An 18,845-nucleotide genomic window follows, 5' to 3' on the forward strand; every position below is an offset into this window, starting at 1 on the left:
ACATCAATCGTATATCCTGACAGTAAAAAAAAAAAAAAAAAAAAATGGATGGAGCCCGCAGGATGCAAAAAGCCCAGGCTCAGTGGGTCTTCCCACATTTCTTCAGCTCTGCCCTGACCCTTTGCCTGGAGGTCTCAGCGTTGTTAGTAGGAATGATCTCTTCGAATGAAACTACGTACACACACACTTGCATGTTACCGATTTGGGGTCTGGAACAATCGAATAGATTAGCCCTAGTCCAGTGTGCCAGTGTTTTGGCTCTTCTTGCCGCTGTCCCCCCTTGCTAGGCCCCCTCACCTTTCCCGCCCTCGCCCTCGCCCTCGCGAGGGATTGTGGGCCAGCCCCCCACAGCGGCGGGGCGCGCTCGCCGCACGATCCCCGCGCCCACCCACGGCTTCCCGCGAGTCAAGTCTGGAGCGTGGTGGTTTCTGAGACCGTTAGTTCTTCACAGCCTGCCCAGAAGTAACTGGAAAAGTAAGCGAGTCTTGTCCCCCGAGTGGGCTGGACGTGGGCTCCGGTGGTCGTCGAGAGGGAGGCGTCGGGTTACGCAAGAGCTCCTGTTCGGGTACAGAGGTTTGAAGGGACCGCTTACTAAAATAGAGAAGTTTGAGGAAATTGAGAGGCGGGTTGGAAGGTGGCTTAGGAAGTCTTTCCTTGCCTAGGAGAGTATAATTTATTTAAAGGAGTAACTCATTCCTGTTAGGGAAAAATTCTTAGCGTTGACTTTTCTTCCTAACTTAAAGGGATTCCCTAAATGTTGCGAATCAGAGCCCTTTAAGTAAGGAAGATCTAAGGAAGGAAATGTGCTGACCACGTTAGCAAATCCTACGCATTTCCAATGCTCACAGCCATGCCGCGAGGAAAATAGGACTGGGACGGACTCATAGAGCATAGTTTTCTTCAAGCTTGTTAAGACCTAGTATCTTTTTTTCTTGCCGGAGCTACCTTCAAATAGTGAGGTAGCTCTTGGAGTGGGGGTTGAGGGGAAAATTCGAGAAGTATTTGGTCCCCATTTGGTAGGGCAGGGAAAGTCTGGTAGGAGTAATCAAAATGCAGTTTATTTGCCACTCTACATTGCTTACCTTCTAGTATGATCCACATGTAGACATGCAGGGGGCATTACATAAATGCTGTCCACTGGGAGAATTCGGGCTTATGCTTATCAAGTAACCAGAGTCCTGGGTGAAGAGGAAATGGTGTTAACATATTCAGGGATAGCACTTGAGGTAGTTTGGTCAAATTCAGTGGAATCGGTTGTGTTTAGAATTTTTGGTAGCAGTATGGAGTTAAGAAACCAGTCCACTCTGTAGCCATTCTGTTATTTATTTTTATTACCTTATTCAGACCATTGAGTTGCTATAGTAGTTATTATTTTCATCCTCATTCTTAAGATTTCTTTAATCCAGTTTGCTCTGTAGTCAGACTTTCAAACTGGTATCCTAAATTTTCCTGGGAGTATGTTATTATTTTCCATTGCGACATGGGGTTACTTGATCTTGAGAATATTGTTACGGTGGGATTTCCCTGGAGGTCCAGTCGTTGGTAATCCGGGATTCCACTGGGGCAGAGGGGAGAGGGTGGCCGGAGTATGGGTTGGTTCCCCTGTCAGGGGGAGGAAAAAAAAGCTGTATTTTTATGAAAAAATCAAACTTGAGCTTTGGAGTCATACAAATTTGGGTTTGTATCATATCTCAGGAAATTACCAACTGAGACTTTAAGCAAGTTGGTTTCCTCGCCTGCAAATGGAAATTAATAATATTTCATGGGGTTGTAGGAAAGATTAGATTAACAAATATAAACTAACCTAGAAAAGGTGCATAATCTTGTTTTTTCTCCATTTAAAAATATTCTAACGTGTATACAGTTGAATAAAGCCTTATTGAACACCTAGCTCAGCAGAGTACTAATGGTGTGAGCCTCAAAAAAAAAAAAAAAATTCCTACAATTGTAAAGTGCCAAAGAAAAGTGCTTTTACGTGTTTTATTTTATTTCACTTGATCCTTATAGTAATCTTGTGAGAAGTTTACCAAGGTCTCCATTTAAATTTACATGTTGAAGATTTGAATACTTAAGCAACATTAGATATTTAACCACTAGTTTTGTGCAGAATGACATGGCAAATAAGAGTCTGTGCCTTCCTGGAGTCTGGTGTTTTATTCCCTAAGATGTGTCCCACTCTTGCAACCTCATGGACTGTAGTCCATCAGGCTCCTCTGTTCATGGGATTTCCCAGGGAAGAATACTGGAGTTGCCATTTCCTTCTCCAGGGGATATTCCCAACCCAGGATTGAACCAGCATCTCCTGTGTTGGCAGGCAGGTTCTTTACCACTGAGCCACCAGGGAAGCACCATGGAGCCTTAGTCAATCATTATTACTGAGTTGTGTTGCATTTCTGACTTTGTTTTTCAGATGCAGAATAATGCATTTCTGCATTTGTTATCTAGATACAACTAAGGGTAGGAATGAGCTACGAAAATGTTGTCAATCTATAATTGATCTAAGTAATCAAGTACAGACACATTTTCATGCAGAATGGGCTGTTTTCTAAAGATGTGGGAGAGAAATAATAAGAATATTTGTTATAGCTGAGCAGATTACTTTTTTTTAGCCTAAAAACATAGAACTTTTAAAATTGGCAACTTTGTGTGGTCAAGTGAATGAAAATAGGAAAGATAAATGAGTGCTGTTTGGACTAAGAAAAAACTCTGAATCAAAGTTCAGCTTTAGAGATGCTTGTGGTAAAGCTTTGCACAAGGCCTTGCACATAATGAGAGCTCAAAATATTTGTTATCCACAAACTCTTGAGACATTATTTTCACTTGACTTCTGTGGTCCCACACTGATTTCCTTCCTAGGCATCTGGCTTTTCTGTCTCCCTTACATTTTTATCCTTTGTAACTAGGGCAGGAAATGTTCCCATTCTTTTAAGGCCCCATAACTGACCTTTCACCCACTACCCTGTTCTGTTCTCCCCTCTCTGGTTCTCTCCTTCTCTCTTTGCTATTTATTCATATTCACAGTTCAGTGACTATTTATATGCCAATAATTTGTAAATTTATTTTCCTAGCTCTGACCTGTTCTCTGACCTTCTGATGGAAATATCTAACTGTATACAGCACAATGCTAAATCTCCAACTCAGCCTATCTTAAACCTAACTCATTTTCTTCAGCACACCAAAAAATCTTTGTCCTCTTCCTGCATTCCTTGTGTAGGGTATGGTTTCGGCGAGGCAGAAAAGGGAGGACGACCTCAACAGAAGTAGGTTACCTTTATTCAGGTAAGGAGGGGCGACAGTCGGCCTGACGACCAGGCTGAGCGCCAAGAGGGATCAGGGAGGCTTCTTACTTAAAGGGAGGTTTGTGGAAACGATAAGGGAAACGTTAATCAGGCGGGATATTTTGAGTATTCTTTTGTTGAGATGACATTTGTAGTTGGGCAGGGGGTGATAAGTCTTCTGGGCAGGTGTAGGGGGTGGAAGGTTTCTGGACAGGGGGTAATAAGTCCCAGATAGATGCAACCGGCCTGGAGCATCAGAGTGGAACTAAAATTCTGTTTTGTTTTCTCTGAAGTTAGATGATTCAGCAAGGGGCCTTTGAGACTGTTGTTCTCTTTTCTAGGCCCAAAAGACTCCTTCACCTTGTCTCTGTGAACTGAATATCCATCCTTCCATCTGCACAAACCAGAAACCTAGGAATCTTCCACACCTCCTTCCCTTTAACTCTCCATGTTCAATATAACCACAAACTCTATCAATTTCTCTCTAAAATATCCTGATTATGTTCATGTCTCCTTTTTTTAAGCCAAGCTGTCACCATTTCTCTTAGAGGTACTGCAATAGCCTTTTATGTGGTCTCCCTGCATCTTGTCTTTCCCTCCCCTCTAGTCTGTCCCTTCATGCTGCAGACAGGGTCCTTTCTTGAGTGCATTTCATTTTGTGTAACTCCCTATTCTACTCTTAGGATAAAGACCAAATTTCTTAATAAGACAAAAAGTCTTGCATGTTCTGGCTCCTGTTTACCTCTTTAGCTGTTACTTTTCCCTGTCTCCCTTTTACTCTTTACACTCCAGCCATTCTGGCGTTAATTTCTTGTGGGTGCCACAACAGAACCTTTGTGCATACCTTTCTGCTATATCTAGTTAACTACTATTTATCCTTCAAATCTCAGCATACATTGACCCTGTATCTGGCTTTGAACCTCTACTTCCAACAAACCCCCTCAAAACTAGATCAGATCCCCCCCGCTAAGGATCTCATAGCACCAGATGTCTTTGTGTGATCATTTATTTAGCATATATCTCCCCAACTAGAATGAGATTCAGTCAAATGGGGATCATGTGGATTTTACTCACTGTTTTCCCAGAACCCCTAGCACTGTATATGGCTTATAGGAGATGTTCAGTATATATTTGTTAAAAGAATGGATGATTAGATGACTGACCTGCTACTCTCTCCCATTTTTTTTGTTTTGTACTCTAAAATAGGTGGAAAATATTTATGTGTAGGAAGTAGAAAACAAAATACAAAAAAATAGACTATAAAACTGATTAATAGACCTTTTTTATTTTATTTAAATATTTTAATTAAAGTATCATTGATTTACAGAATATAGCAAAGTGATTCAGTTATACATATATTTTTTCAGATTCTTTTCCATTATACACTATTACAAGATAATTGAATATAGTTCCTTGTTGTTTAACTATTTTATGTTTAGTAGTGTGTATCTGTTAATCCCAAATTCCTATTTTATTCTTCCCCACCACTTTTCCACTTTGGTAACCATTAGCTTGTTTTCTATGTCTGTGATCCCATTTCTGTTTTATAAATAAGTTCGTTTGTATCCATGGTATGATAACCATAGGTCTATCCATGTTGTGCAAATGGCATTATTTCATTCTTTGTTATGGTTTTGTAATATTCCATTGTGTGAGTCTGTGTGTGTGTGTGTACACCACATCTTCTTTATCCATTCATCTGTCAGTGGACATTTAGGGTACTTCCATGCTCCTAGATCTTTCCTTCAGTTGTTGTTACTGAATCAAACTTGGGTCAGCTCACCATGCACAGTAAAGCAAGTCTACTGACACTGGGTTGTGCTGAAGGAAAGTATAGCATTTATTGCAAGGCCAAGTAAGGACTCTGGGCAGCTAATTCTCAAAAGACCCAGACTTCCCTATGGCTTAATGACAGGGTGAGGGAGAGAGTTGTGTGGTACTTGATCAGCTCACGGATCTTATTCTCATTGGTTGGCGCAGAGGTAACTGGGAGTCAACATCATCAACCTTCTGGTTCCAACCTGCGTGGAGCCTCTGTACTTGTGGTCAGAGTGCAGTAAACGTCTTCCACCTAGTGGGGGTTTCAGTATCTGCAAAACAACCTAAGGATATGGCTCAGAATATTATCTATAGCTCTTATGGAGGAACTAACTTAACTTTGTTTAATGGCTAAACTATTACTATTTTGTTTTGCAAGTTTTCCTTTCTTTCTGTGTTTCCTCACTTCTCTGATTAAATTTGCTCTTTGGAACTTGAAGAAGGCCTAGGAGGCTAAAGTTTTTCTACAGCAAAAGACAGGCAGAAGACAGTGGGGGTTGGTGAGGTGGGGGCGGGGGGCTCTGTCCTGGGAAGGCCCCATAGGGTCCTGCTCAGTTACAATTTCCCCCTTTTCTTTGATATTCCTGTCTTGAGGGGGAACAGGTACAGGAAAGGAAAGGGAATAAAGTTCTGGATTGAGAGGTTAGTCATAAACTCAGCAGAGGAACTTGGTTTTAAGGGGGCTGAATTTCATTCAAAGATGATAATGTTAACATTTCAGTTTATTTTAATGTCCCTACAACTTTATATACATTTATTTGAGTTATGATCACATTTTGAAGAAATGTATGTATCTTATATATCTTCTGTTTTTCACTTAATATTTTGTCAAAAATTTTCTCTATATGATTAAAAACTATTTTAAAATTAAGTTTGGGACTTCCATGGTGGTTCAGTGGTTAAGACTGTGCTTCCACTGCTGGGGGCATGGGTTTGATCCCTGGTCAGAAGCTAAGATCCCACATGCCACATTAAACAAAATTAAGTTTAATGGTTGGATACTATTCTGTCCTGAGGCCCATCTTTCTAACCTGTGGCCTATAACTGGACAGTTATTAATAACTGAAATTATTTCCAGTTTTTTTTTACTGTGATGAGGTAGTGTGTGCTCTGGAGCTCACTTGTTCAAGCATGCCCATCTGGGCTCTTGAGCTTGCTCATGCGGTCTCTCTCAATACATTTCTGGTAGTAGAATTCCTAGGTCAAAAAGCACACATATTTTCATTTTGAATCTTCTTCTTCTTTTTTTTTTTTTTTTAAACTCTGAGCCATGTTAGTGAAAGCCTTCAGTCCTGACTATTGGATGGCCAGGGAATTCCCCATTTTGAAACTTATCACCAAGCGTTTGCACCACTTACAGTCCAACTAACAGTATATGAGGGGGGGGGTGGGGAAACCAGTATATGGGAAATGGTTTTCCAGCTTCCACCCTAGCATTGGCCTTTGTATGTAGTGTGTATATGTGCTCAGTCGTGTCCGGCTCTTTGAGACTCCAAAGACTGTAGCCAGACAGGCTTCTCTGTCCATGGAATTTTCAAGGCAAGAACACTGGAGTGGGTTGCCATTTCCTACTCCAGGGGAATCTTCCCAACCCAGAGATTGAACCCTCAATTCTTGTATCTCCTGCATTGGTAGATGGGTTCTTTACCACTAGCACCACCTGGGAAGCCCAGCGCTGGCCTTTAGCAGTCTTTAAATGGTTGGTTGGTTTTTTTTTATTGAGGTATAATTGACTTTAAATGGTTATTATCATTTATTGTGACTAAGAGAGGTTAAAAATCTTTTCATATAACTTTATTGGCCAAGTGTATTTTATTATTGTAACTATCCCATTATATCCTTTGCCCACTTTTTATTTTTAATGGTGGTGAAATACACATAACGTAAAATTTACCATCTTTGGGAATTCCCTGCAGTTCAGTGGTTAGGACTTGGTGGTTTCATTGCAGTTGCTTGGGTTCAATCCCTGGCCAGGGAACTAAGATCCCGAAAGCTATGTGACATGGTCAAAAGAAATTTACCATCTTAACTATTTTTAAGTGTAAGTTTCAGTAGTGTTAATTATATTCACAGTGTTGTGCAACTTATGTCAACAACTTTTTTATCTTGCACACCTGAAACTCTGTACCCTTTGAACTCACCATTTTTCATTTCCTTATACAAATGGAATCATATAGAATTTATCTTTTTGTGCCTGATGTACTTCACTTAACATAATGTTTTCAAGGTATAATACATTCATGTTATAGCATCTATCAGAATTTCTTTCCTTCTTAAGGTTGAACAACATTCCATTGTATATATTTACATTCATCTGTAGATAGACACTTGAGTTGCTTCTACCTCTTGGCTATTGTAATACTGCTACGAACATGGGTGCATGTTCCTTTCTCACTTTTTAACTAGGCTACTTTTAATTTAAAATATGTATTTGTTTTTATTATCAGAAATGATAACTAACATTTATTATGATAGGCTCAGCATTCTGCTCAGTTTTGTCTGGCATTACCCAAAATTCTTAAGCTGCCAACTCTCTCATATGCATATTCTATTATACAGGCTATTTACCTAATCACTATATGGCAGATATCTTCCCACTTCGTCACGTGTATTTAGACTTTATGAGGTTTTCTATTTTATTGATGTTATGTATATGCAAAGTTTATATTTAATTCTTACTTTGGTAACATGCTTAGAAAGTCTTCTTGTTAATTCCCTAGTGGCTCAGTGGTTAAGACTCCACTGCAGGGGGCACTGGAAACTAAGGTCCTCCAAGCCCTTTGGCAAGACCAAAAAGAAGTCTTTATTTTCTTCAAAATTATTATAAACATAATCATCTGTATTTTTTATATATGGTTTATGATTTAATTTGAATATTTTAATCTATGTGATTTTTTTTAAATGTAGGAGAAAGCATTTTTTTCCCCTTCTCTCCAGTGGTAAGACAGTTTTCTAAATAATCTTTATAAGGCAATTGATCTGTTCCCCCACCTATATAAAATGCTGTCTTTATCATATGCTTTTTTTTGGCCGGGCCAAGCAGTTTGTGGGATCTGAGTTTCTCAAACCCTTGCCCCCTGCAATGGGAGGGTGGGTTCTTAACCACTGGACTGCAAAGGAAGTCTCCAACATACTTTTATATGTGTAGGTCCTATATACCTGGTATAAAACCTATTTGGTTATCGCGTACTGTTCTTTTATTTACTTATTTTTGGCTGCACTGAGTCTTCGTTGCTGTGTGGGCTTTCTCTAGTTGCTGCCAGTGGGGGCATTTCTCTTTGTTCATAAATGAGATTAATCTGTGAGATGATTACATCTACTTTGGTTTTGGCAACAAAGTTTTGCAACATTTGTAAAATGAACTAAAGCTTCTCTACTTTTTCTGGATAACTTCTGTTTATATTTAAAATAAACTTAATGTAAGTATTTCCTTGTATTTTTCTAAGGAATGTTGTGGCTTTCCTCAAAGGATGTTAAACTTCGCAGGGCTTCTGTGAGGATATAGCATTAATGTTTTAACCTGCTTGAGCTATAAGAGCATGAAGGACAGTCATGCTTTTGCCCTAAGGCAGATTGCCTTGGACATATATTTCGATAACTGGGCCAAAAACAATGAAGTTCCCATGAAATAGTGAAACTAACCTTGTGAAGGGCTCTGTGTTATTTAAGAAAGCACCACTAGGAAATTCCCTGATGTTCCAGTGGTTAGAACTTGGCGCTTTCCTTGTTGAGGGCTCAGGTTTGAGCTAGGGAGGTAAGATCCAACAAGCGTCATGGTCAAGAGAGAAAACACTGTCAGTGCTGTTTACAGTAGCGAACACCTGGAGACAACCCGAGTGCTCGCCAACAGGTGACTGGTTTAAGATGTGTGTGTGTGCGCACACAATGGAGTGTCACTGTCATAAAAAGAATGACATGTTACCTTCTATAGTAATGCAGATGGACCTAGAGAGTATCATACTATGTGAAGTAAAAGACAAATACTACATGATATCACATATATGAAGTCTAAAAAGTAATAAAAATGAATCTATATAAAGAAACAGAAGCAGAGTCAGCCAGAAAACAAACTTATGGTGACCAAAGGGGAAATGGCGGTGGAAAGGGATAAATTAGTAGTATGGGGTTAGCAGATATAAACTACTATACATAAAACAGATAAGCATTAAGGACTTAGTATATAACACACAGAACTAAATTCAGTATCTTGTAACAACCTATAGTGGAAAAAAATATGAAAAAAAAACACTGAATCACTTTGCTGTACACCCACAAGTGACACAATATTGTAAATCAACTGTATCTTACAAATAAAAAGAAGGCACTGCTAGTCACAGACCTTCTGAAAATGGCATTTTGAATTTAAGAGTTGTTTGGTGATAATAGTAGTCTAGTTCACAGATACCATTTTCTCCTTACAAGTGTGGTTCCCAGCCAGATTTCAAGATCTCTAACTTTAGAAAAAAAATTATTAATTAATCTTTTGGCTGCACTGGGTTTTTGTTGCTGTGTGTGGGCTTTCTCTAGTTTCAGTGAGCAGGGGCTACTCAGTGTGGAGTTGTCTCTTGTTGCGGAGACAGGTTGTAGGGTGCGTGGGCTTCAGTGGTTGTGGAACACTGGCTTAGCTGCCCCTCGGCCTGTGGAATCATCCCAGACCAGAGATCAAACCTGTATCTCCTGAACTGGCAGGAGGATTCTTAAACACTGGACTACCAGGGAAGCCCCAAGCTATCTAACTTTTATGTCATAGACACACAAAAATGTAAATATTTTGTTTCTAGATTACATATGCAGGTATGCATGTATATATGAGTATATATTTTATATATGTATTACATATAATAGTTCTTTCTTTGGGGGGAGATAGTTTATAAAAATCAAACTGGTAGGGTGTCAAAGGTCAGACTTCAGACTTCATGATTTCCGTCTCTTCCACCCCAGTATTTTTTCCTCTCCCCATCTCAGTTACCTCTGTGTTCTCAGTTATTGCTTGTTAATTTTTAATATGATTTTTACAAATAGCATTATTTCTTCCTGTTTTAAAGATATAAAGCTTGGGAACTCCCTGGTGGTCCAGTGGTTAGGACTTCATGCTTTCACTGCTGTGGGCCCATGTTCAATCTGTAGTAGAGGAACTAAAATCCTGCAAGCTGCCCAGTGTGGAAAGGAAAAAAAAAAAAAGATATAAAACTCTGGCTGATTTATGTTGGTGGAGGAGAGAATACCAGAAGAGTCCTTCTGTAAGATAAAAATGTGAGAAATAGGTTGGTTCTAGTGTGATCGTGGGCAACTGAAGAATAGTTAAACATGGGAACTCCAGTTCTAACATATACTGAGGCAGAAAGGAGGGCACTGAGAAGTCTGATGATATTAATCATGTGAACATGTAATACATGAAGTACTAACCGCTGCCTAAAACAGGATTTGCTCTTTTCGAAGGGTCTGAGATAGTCTTGGAGAGGTCAGGAATTTCTTGTAGGATGAGTTGAATCTCTAGTAGTCTTGTGGATTTCAGACACCCATGAAAAAGTAAAAGAATGCCCCTGTGTTTGTAGTGTCGAGCACAAGAGGGTTTAAGGATAGGTCAAAACACAACTTAGTCTGAATTAGGAGAGGAGACACTCTTGTTCACAAAAGTGATTTCCAACGGTGAGGATCATCATATTCCAGCTGGAATGGATGGACCCCTACAACTCATCCAAGTATCTGCCGTAGGAGGGGTTACTGCATGAGCTTTCCACTAACTCAGTTCAAAATTAGAATTAGCATTTGTGCAGCTGTTCTTGTAAGGGTGATCATTTGCCCCACATTAGAAAAACGGCTTATTTTGTACTTGTGCTTGAAGCTTTGAACGCTCAAGTTATTTGCAGTTCTAACTACATTGACTGAATTTTCAAACGTACTTTTACCAAATTTCATCTTTTCAGACTTGCTATTTCTGTTGCGTCGATACCGGCTTGCTGAACTGCGCCAGAATCACAGCGAGGCCATTAGCTCCAAGCCCTTGAAAGAAGGAACTTACTTTTATATCTGTAGAGTCTTTGCCTTTAAGTTTCATTCCAGTAACTATACCAGTAAAAGGACACGCTAAATGAGATCAGCAAAAGGGGTGTGGAACATGTAGATGAGCGCAGTGACTGCCGGTAATGCTTACACTAGGCGTTATATTTTCTATGATTTGGCAATATTGAGATATACAAATGTAGTCCTTTGTAATTATAGTTTGAAGGCTCGATTTCAGAAATTGGAGGAGAGGTCTGTAAAATGCACGAGAAAAGTGACCCTCTCTTTATAGTGATTAGAATATGTGGGTGATATGGCAGAGGCCAGTAAGAATTCATACTTACCTGGCAGGGGAGATACCATGATCACGAAGGTGGTTTTCCCAGGGCGAGGCTTATCCATTGCACTCCGGATGTGCTGACCCCTGCGATTTCCCCAAATGTGGGAAACTCGACTGCATAATTTGTGGTAGTGGGGGACTGCGTTCGCGCTTTCCCCTGATGTGGCTTGTCTAAGAGAAGGCACCAGCTTGGTATTCCTTTGTTTGTTATTAGTAGTGGCTATTATGAGTTGCCGGTGTAAACTACCCCGGTTTTATTAAACTATGGGGATTATTAGTTCGGCTGAAGATGTACAAGGTTATCCTTTTTCTGTTATGGTTGCTTGCAGGATTTTTGGTATTTGGGTTTTCCAGCAGTGGTTAAACGCCCGGGCATGTTTGTTTTCCTTTTTTACAAGAAAATGTTGGTCTGTTTCATCGCTGTTACAGACTTGAACGGAATTTCTTAACTACTGTGGAAATAGAAAGTAATCTATACGGTGGTCTCTTTCTCCTAGGGGAGGCTCCTTTTATGACCTTTTCTTTCTTCACGAGTAGGTATAGCGGGAACCTCTTGAAAGCAACCTGTCCTTGCTCTGTGGTCCGCTTCTCCATTTTCTGGTGGCTTCCCTGGTGGCTCAGACGGTAAAGTGTCTGCCCGCAATGCGGGAGACCCGCGTTTGATCCTTGGGTCGGGAAGATCCCCTGGAGAAGGAAATGTGCAACTCACTCCAGTACTCTTGCCTGGAAAATTCCATGGGCAAAGGAGCCTTGTAAACTATAATCCATAGGGTCGCAAAGAGTCGCACACGACTGAGCCACTTCACTTCACCTCTCCATTTTCAAAGCCACCCGTTTCATGTCTTCGGTCAGTTGATAACGTAACTCCTCTTCATAAAAGTCTTTGATTACATTAGGTGCACCTGGATAATTCGGACTATCCCCTCCCCACCCAGTTTCAAAGCTAATCGCATCGCTACAACCTGTTCTGTCACAAAGGTGGGTCACATTCCCGGCCCCGGGGATTAGGCCCGGTGCGCCTGACTGTCAGTCAGCCTATCAGGAGACCCCGGTACCGTCGGCGCTACGGAGTGACGTCACTGAGGTGCGCGGAGTATGTAAATGAGCTCGGCGTCGGCTGACCCCGTTCAGACTGTACTGTGAAGCGTTTGTATTATTTTGCAAATGTTGCGGTACTCGCAATGTGCTTGTCAGGCCCTTCTAGTTGGGAGAAGCCGTTATTTCGTAAGTGAGGGTGTAGAGTCTGCGGTGAAGAGAGTGACCATAAGTGCGAAGTGTTTGGAATGTGAGGCTGAGGTGGCAGGCAGGGGGAGCAACTCATACTTACCTGGCAGGGGAGATACCATGATCACGAAGGTGGTTTTCCCAGGGCGAGGCTTATCCATTGCACTCCGGATGTGCTGACCCCTGCGATTTCCCCAAATGTGGGAAACTCGACTGCATAATTTGTGGTAGTGGGGGACTGCGTTCGCGCTTTCCCCTGAATCTTTTTCTCGTTTAAAGGAAAGTTGTTTGTTTTTTTTTTTTTTTTTTTTTTGATAGTGAAGAATACAATGGTGTAACTTATGCTGAAAGCGTTATGAAGGTTTCCGCAAGTGTCAATGCGGCTGTCTGACTCTTTTTTTTTTTCTTTGTCTTTTTTATTTTTTAGTAGTATTACATTAAGAAGCGGTGGCTTGATTTTAGTGTTTTTTGTTTTTTGAGAATTAGTGAGTTTTACTTTTCAGAATTTCTTGGGGGTCATGCGACTGGCGAATTTAGTTTACTGTTTGGAAGCGGGGATTTAGCCGAATTTTTTTTGCAGCGGGTTTGGAGGTTAAGGGAAGTCTTAAACGCAGTGTTCAGGTGTACGTGTGGTTCAGATCTTGATATGCTCTATGGCTTTAAGTTTCATTTTTGCATTTATTTTCAGAGTATTGTGCTTAATCGCTCAGTCTGTTTGACTCTTTATGACCCTGTCAGGCTCTTTTGTCCTTGGGTTTTCTAGCTGAGAATGCGATAATGTGTTGCCATTTGCTTCCCCGGGGGATCTTGCCCACGCAGGAATCGAACAGGGGTCTTCTGCACTGCAAGTGGATTCTTTACCAGCTGAGCTTTCAAAGTGGGTTGATGTAATTTGTGGCAGTGAAGTGAATGTTAATCTTGCTGCTTTTCTGATTTTTACCTCTGGTAGAGGATTAATGTTTATTTCTGACTGTTCTGTTCTCTTGGGTCAGTTTGAAATCTGGATTTTTGAGGCTGTTGAAATATCCTCATAAGTAGCCATTTTTCTCTGCAGCACAGTCAAAAATTTGGGGACTTTTATACAGCTTTTAGGGGGCTCTTCTGTTAATCCTTTCTACTTCAGAAAGTTAAATTGAACAGATTCATTTCTTCTTTATTACCTAAGGAATGCTGCATCTGGATTGAATGTGGGTATTTCTAAAGGTCCCCAACCTGGAGAAGGCAATGGTACCCCACTCCAGTACTCTTGCCTAGAAAATTCCATGGATGGAGGAGCCTGGTGGGCTGCAGTCCATGGGGTTGCAAAGAGTCGGACACCACTGAGCGAAAAAAGAAAAGGTCCCAACCAGTATCTTTGAGAACCTGTTTTGTTGCTGAAAATTAGAATGTGTCTGCAGGCAACCGATTCCTGTATATGCTGCTGATTCACTGTATTTCATTTTCAGGATATGGTATATTCTGATTCTGCCTATTTTTCAGATGTAGCTATTTAGATTTCTAGTGACCTTCGCACTCGTGCTTACCTGTCTTTCAGAAACAGTTCCTGCTGCTTCTCTCCTAGAACAAATCTTGTCCATCTGTATTTAGTCCCTTCCTGACCCTTAGCAATCGGACAGGGTAATTTACAGTGTCTCCAGGGGTCTGATACATAAAAATATGATCTTTCACTTGGCTTCTAAGTTTAAGTACTCACCTGGTAATTAACAACAGTCACCTGAGTTCTGGAGGCTTTGTTTAAAAGGGAACATGAGAGACACAAAGTACAGATATTTTGCAACATGTTTTTAAAATCTGTATCAAAATAACACATATATTTCAAATAGTTCTTTTAGGTTTCTTTTTTTTTTTTTTTAGGTTTCTTATTTTTTAATTTATTTTTATTATTTAAAATGTTATTTATTTATTTGTTTTTGGTTATGGTGGGTCTTCATTGCTGCACTGGGGCTTTCTCTAGTTGCAGCAAGAGGGACTGCTCTTCACTGTGGTGCGAGGGCTTCCCACTGGCAGATTCTTAGCCTCTGTACCACCGGTAAGTCCAGTCCTTTTAGGTTTCTAAACTAAGTTCTTCTGCTTCTTCCCATTCTCCAGGTCCTCTTCAAAGGGAGACACTTTCCACTCCAAAAACAACTAAAGTTTTATTCTTGTGACATTTATGAACCTCTTTGTTTCTAAACTAGTGTGCAGGATATTATTCTTCAATGCAGGGGTCCCCCAATCCCTGGACCTACAGAAGGAGGTGATCAGTGAGCAAGCAAAGCTTCATTTGCCCACTCCCTATTGCTCCCGCCTGAACCATCTCCACACAACCCCTCAATCTCCCCAACCCTGGTCTGTGTAAAAAAATTTTCTTCCATGAAACCAGTCCCTGGTATCAAAAAGGTTGGGGAACCTCTGCTTTAATGCATCCATTCTTTTTTTTTTCCAACTAGTATCGAGTGGCCAAAATGTGTTCTGATGTTGTTATTACTTAATGCATTACTTAATGCATTATTACTTAATGCAATGCATTGTAACTGTGCAGGTGGGCAAACTATTTCTTTTTTTTTAATTAAACTTTTTATTTTTATTATTATAGTATGGCCAGCTAACAATTTTTTAAAATTTATTTTAATTGGAGGCTAATTCCTTTACAGTATTGTAGTGGTTTTTGCCATACATTGACGTGAATCAGCCATGGGTATACATGGTGTGTCCCCCATCCTGAACCTCCCTCCCTCTTCCCTCCCCATCCCATCCCTCAGGGTCATCCCAGTACACCAGCCCTGAGCGCCCTGTCTCATGCGTCAAACCTGGACTGGCGATGTGTTTCACATATGGTAATATACATGCTTCAATGCTATTTTTTATGTTGTCTATGTTTGATAATGGTAAATAAAGATTTAGATCTCTTGCACCACCATTTCTTCTCTATTTTTTCTAATACAGTTTAAAAACCATTTGGTTAAATCAGTATTCAGTTTACATTATTCTTAGGCAAACATTATTCACAACAGAGCATTGTCATTGCATGTCACTGTTCCCTTTAATTTTATTGTTCTTCTGGTTAGATTTTTTTCCCCTTCTGCTTTTTTTTTTTCCTTCTTTTTCTTTTCTGTTTTTGGTCGTGTATCAAGGCATGCAGGATCTTAGTTCTGCCACCTGGGATCAAACCCATGTCCCCTGCAGTGGAAGCACAGGACTGCACCACTGGACTGCAATGGTGGTGGTGGATTAGTAGCTAAGTCGTGTCCAACTTTTGCATCCCCATGGACTGTAGCCTGCCAGGCTCCTCTGTACATGGGATTTTCCAGGCAAGAATACTGGAGTGGGTTGCCATTATAGCTCTTGTTTTCCATAAGGCCAATCATATCAAGTAATCTTATTTGTTTAAATGTTGTTTTGTTTTGTTTTTCCTGGAGGTCTATCTACTTCTGTTTTCCTCTACTTAAACTCATTGTTCTTTCAGACTGCTGCATAGGTGAAATAGTTTAAATGGGTGTCAAATTCTAATGGAGTTAAAATTTTCTTCATGATTTCAGAGGCATCACTTTTTTGACTTATAACCTCTGGAAACTATTGAGAAGAATTTCTGATTCTTTATACTATTTATGTGATATGTGTGACTGATCTTTTCATTCTTAGAAAAAATGAATTATCTCTTTCGTTTCGTTTTTCTGTAATTTCCTAATTTTTTGCTATAGTGTATCATACAGCCATTCATTGTATGAGGCACTTAATGAAAGTCCTTTCGACCTTTAGAAAGCCTTTCTATGTTGGGAAGTTGTCTTGAATTTTTTCATTGGTGATTTCCTCGCCTTGGTTTTTAATTTTTCAAAAACTTTCCATACAGTGGTCCTCTGATTAGGAAAAAAACATATATCTGTTCTCCATCTATTCATCTTTTTTGCTGAACCTGTGTATTCAGTTTTTTATTTCTACAATCATATCTTTAGGACCTCTTTTTTCTTTTGTTCTAAGTTTCTGCTTTGTATAGCTTCTTCTTTCTATATATATATATATATATATTTTTTTTTTTTCTGTATTTTTTGTCCCCTGGCTGTGCTGGGTCTTTGTTGCTCTGCACGGGCTTTCTCTAGTTGTGGTGAGCCGGGGCTGCTCTCCCTTGTGGTGCTCCGGTTTCTCACTGCAGTAGCTTCTTTTGTGGAGCACAGGCTCTTGGGCACCCCGGCTGTCATAGCTGTGGCACACAGGCTCAGTAGTTTTGGCATGTGGGCTCCAGAGTGCATGCTCTGCAGTTTTGGCCCATGGGCTTTAGTTGCTCCAAGGCATGTGGAGTCTTGCCAGACCAGGGATTGAACCTGTGTCCCCTGCATTGGCAGATGGATTGTTATCCACTGTGCCACTACGGAAGTCCTGTATAGCTTCTAATACTTGTTTTTCAGATGCAAAGTCTTCTTTTATATCTCTGAAGATTTTAATGATTATTTTTTATTTTCTTTTTATTTTTTTGATTTTTGGTCACACCACATAGCATGTGGGATCTTAATTCCCTAGCAGGAATTGATCTCACACCCCCTGCATTAGAAGGCAGAGTCTTAACCCTTGGACCACCAGGGAAATCCCTTATTTTCTTTTTAAATTTTCTTCTTTTTGCATAGTCTGTCTCCACCGTATTGTCTTCCTTTGGTTGGCTGAGCTGCTGTTATAATTGTCTTCTCATGTTAACGAACAGGGAGCTGGTTGGAAGCTCTGAGTGCCAAGGTGAGGTTGTATGGTCTCTGCTTCCCTGCAGAGTGATCTCCCTACACCTTTGTAGAGGACGCCCATGTCGACATCGTTGGGACTTTCTTTTAGGGTGTTTACATTCCTCAGAGGAAGCTTTCAGTATCCTGGAAGGTAAAGGCTTAGTTACCAGTGTTCTGGAAACCAAATGAAGGATGAGAGGGAGGAGGTGTCAGCATTCAGCCTTTGGAATGCATATGTACATCCTCTTTTCAGTAACTGTTTGAACTTTTACCTGAGTTTCAAGACTTCTCCAGAGAGCCTCAGTTGTACCTTCCTCCATTATCACCACTCTGAAAAGTGCCTGGGTGGGCTGCTTATCCAGCAGCATGGTGAGAGAGAAGTCTGGCCATCTCTTCTGAAACAGCTTTCCATCAGCTTGGTTTCTTTTTATCTCCATTTCACCTGGCTCTAGAGGCTCTGCTACTATTAAATCTGGAATGTTTCCAGTATTGGGTATTCTGCAGTCTCTACTGGGTATTCTGCAGTATCAATTGGGTTAGTTTTCAGTTTTATCCAGAACTAGCTTAAGAGTTGGGCGTTCCTGGTCTAGTTCAGTCATTTCTCACTGGTAACTGTCAAAAATACGTCGCTCTTGTCTGTTCTGTCCTCCCCATTCTTGAAAACTGTTGCCTTTTAAAAATTTCTTTTTTGCAGTTTTGATGGGATTTTGAGAGAGTGAAATTTATAGATATTCAATATACTGTCTCTTCCTAGAAGCCAGAATTATTTACAGTAATGAAAAACTGAACCAATAATGTCCAGCAACAGAGGAATGAGTGTATGAGTTACAATCCAGTCATAAGATGGACTGTCATGCAGAAATTTTATGCTTTCTATAAGCTTTTAATGGCTGTTTGAAGTTAATGGGTAAAGTAATACATACAGTAGTTACATGTTGTATTATTTTGCTGTTTTTTTTTTGTTTTTTTTTTTTTGGGCCAAGTGACTTGTTTAGTTCACCAACCGAGATGGAACCCAGGCCCTCTGAAGTAGAAGCACAGAGTCTGAACCACCAGGGAATTCCCGTATTTCAACTATTTTAAAAGAAACAAGAAAAACCCTGATCTGGAGGCATGCAGTCTAGTGGGTGAAGTAGCTCTGAATGCTAGGCAGAGAAAAAGTGAGACAGTAATATAGGCACAGGGCTTCCCTGGTGGTTCAGTGGTAAAGAACCCACTTTCAATGCAGGAGACGTGGGTTCAGTCCTGGGTTGGAGAAGGAACTGGCAGCCCACTCCAGTATTCTTGCCTGGGAAATACCATGGACAAAGGAGCCTGGCAAACTACAGTTCATGGGGTTGCAAAAGAGCTGGACATGACTGAGTGACGGAACAACAATATAGGCATGGACTAGACTGTGCTCAAGGTCACACAGAGGGATTACTGTGTCCTAAAATTGACTGACAGAAACCAGGCCAACCTCTCTTTCACCTCCCAAGTGATTTTACCAGGGTTATA

At 40.5% G+C, this 18,845-nt stretch overlaps 2 non-coding genes across 2 annotated transcripts; both read left to right on the top strand.

Moving 5' to 3' along the window:
• Positions 1-11,435: 11,435 nt before the first annotated feature.
• On the top strand, positions 11,436-11,599 carry LOC136150418 (U1 spliceosomal RNA). The gene has a single exon (XR_010659845.1). It is a non-coding gene; the product is annotated as a U1 spliceosomal RNA (small nuclear RNA).
• Positions 11,600-12,758: 1,159 nt separating this feature from the next.
• On the top strand, positions 12,759-12,922 carry LOC136150429 (U1 spliceosomal RNA). Its single transcript, XR_010659854.1, has one exon. It is a non-coding gene; the product is annotated as a U1 spliceosomal RNA (small nuclear RNA).
• The last annotated feature ends 5,923 nt before the right edge of the window (positions 12,923-18,845 follow it).

This window comes from Muntiacus reevesi, chromosome 18 (genome assembly GCF_963930625.1).
Source record: "Muntiacus reevesi chromosome 18, mMunRee1.1, whole genome shotgun sequence".
NCBI lineage: Eukaryota > Metazoa > Chordata > Mammalia > Artiodactyla > Cervidae > Muntiacus > Muntiacus reevesi.